This window comes from Octodon degus, unplaced genomic scaffold, assembly GCF_000260255.1.
Source record: "Octodon degus isolate 3935 unplaced genomic scaffold, OctDeg1.0 scaffold00039, whole genome shotgun sequence".
Classification (NCBI taxonomy): Eukaryota; Metazoa; Chordata; class Mammalia; order Rodentia; family Octodontidae; genus Octodon; species Octodon degus.
The window spans coordinates 2,131,305-2,132,967 of NW_004524615.1; the positions used below are offsets into that span (position 1 = coordinate 2,131,305).

General features: G+C 50.1%; 1 pseudogene; it reads right to left on the reverse strand.

Annotated features, from left to right (window-relative positions):
* Nucleotides 1-467: 467 nt before the first annotated feature.
* On the reverse strand, nucleotides 468-1,272 carry LOC101568945 (annotated as a pseudogene).
* Between the last annotated feature and the right edge of the window lie 391 nt (nucleotides 1,273-1,663).

A 1,663-nucleotide genomic window follows, 5' to 3' on the forward strand; every position in this document is an offset into this window, starting at 1 on the left:
TTTCTTTCAGGACCTGAAATACTTTACTCCAAGCTCTTCTTCTTCTTCTTCTTTTTTTTTTTAATTTTATTTATTTATTTATTTATGTGTGTGTGTGTGTGGCCAGCTCAGCTCACCAGGGGGCGGGCTGGCTGGCACGTGGTGCTGGGGGATTGAACGGCGGTCCCTGTGCTTTTCTAAGCTTGTTCTAAGTAGGTGCTTTAGACCACTGAGCCATCTCACCAGCCCCCCAAGCTCTTCTTGATGTGATGGTCTGTGCTGAGAACCCTGCTGTGCTCCTGACGGGCCTTCCATTATAGGTGATCTGCTTTTTCTCTCACAGCTTTTATTACCTTGTTCTTTTCCTGAACTTGTGGGATCTTAATTATTTTGTGTCTGAGTATATATTTGTTTTGGTGATGGCTAATTGAGTTGTTTTTTTTTTTTGACAGGTTTACTTCATTTTATTTTTCTTATGTAAAAACTCTTTATGTTTGTAGCTTGACTGCTGGAGCTTGAGTCCTCTGGACAGAGACTCTGGTGTGGGTTTTCTCAAGATGGTCGGTGAATTCCTGATAGGGAGACTTGGTGAACACGGTCTCTTTCCAGAGGTTGGGGGTCAGATAGCTGGAGGTCTTGGAGATGGCATCAAAGGTGGCCTTGGCAAAGTTGCTCAGAGTAGCAGTGCAGCCCCTAGCAGAGGTGTAGCAGTCATCAGTACCAGCCATCAGCAGCAGCTTCCTGGGCACAGGGGCTGAGACGATGCCAGTGCCTCTGGGGGCACGGATCAGACGCGTCAACACAGAGCCACAGCAGCCTGTCACCTTGCAGGGAACAGCGTGGGGCTTGCCAATCTTGTTTCCCCAGTAGCGTCTCCTCATGGGGACAGTGGAGAGCTTGGCCAGGATGATGGCCCCGCGAATGGCAGTGGCTACTTCCTTGGAACACTACACCCAGGCCAACATGACCGTTGAAGTCCCCAATGGCGACAGATGCCTTGAACCTGTTCCACTGGCCAGCACGAGTTTGCTTTTGCACAGGCATGATCTTCAGAACTTCATCCTTGAGGGATGCACCCAGGAAAAACTCAATAATCTTGGACTCCTTGATGGGTAAGGAAAAAAGGTAAATTTCCTGCAGGGCTTTGATCGTCATGTCTGGCCAGCCGGCCCAGCTTGGTGATGGAATCCACTCTTTGTCCTCGGCCTTAGTGCCGGGAGCCCCGTGGCCTCGGCCCCAGCCCCGGCCACTGCCATTCCCATGACCTTGAAGGCCACTGCCGAAGCCTCCCATGCCTGGGCCCCTGCCGCTGCATCATCCGCCATTTGGTGTTTCCCAGAAAAAGAAGGTAATTGGAGTTCCATATGCATCACTTATAGGTATGTCCGTTCTCTTCCCGCGCTTGGGGAATTTTCTGCTACACCTGCAAATAATCTTTTTACGTCAGTGGTGCTGACTCCTTGTTCCGTGGACACCTATTTTTCTTAGATCATTTTCCTTTGCATCGTCTTGTCGCTGCTGGATTGCTAGTTCTTGGCTCCCCGGTGTCCCCAAGCGCGCTTCCTATCGTGATCACTAGCAGCCCTGCTGTCTTAAAGTCTGGAAGTCTAGCCTCAGCTTCACACGAGCCGTTTTGCCGCTTTCAGGGGCTTCTTAATTTCCCTAGTATCTGTTCGAATCTGTT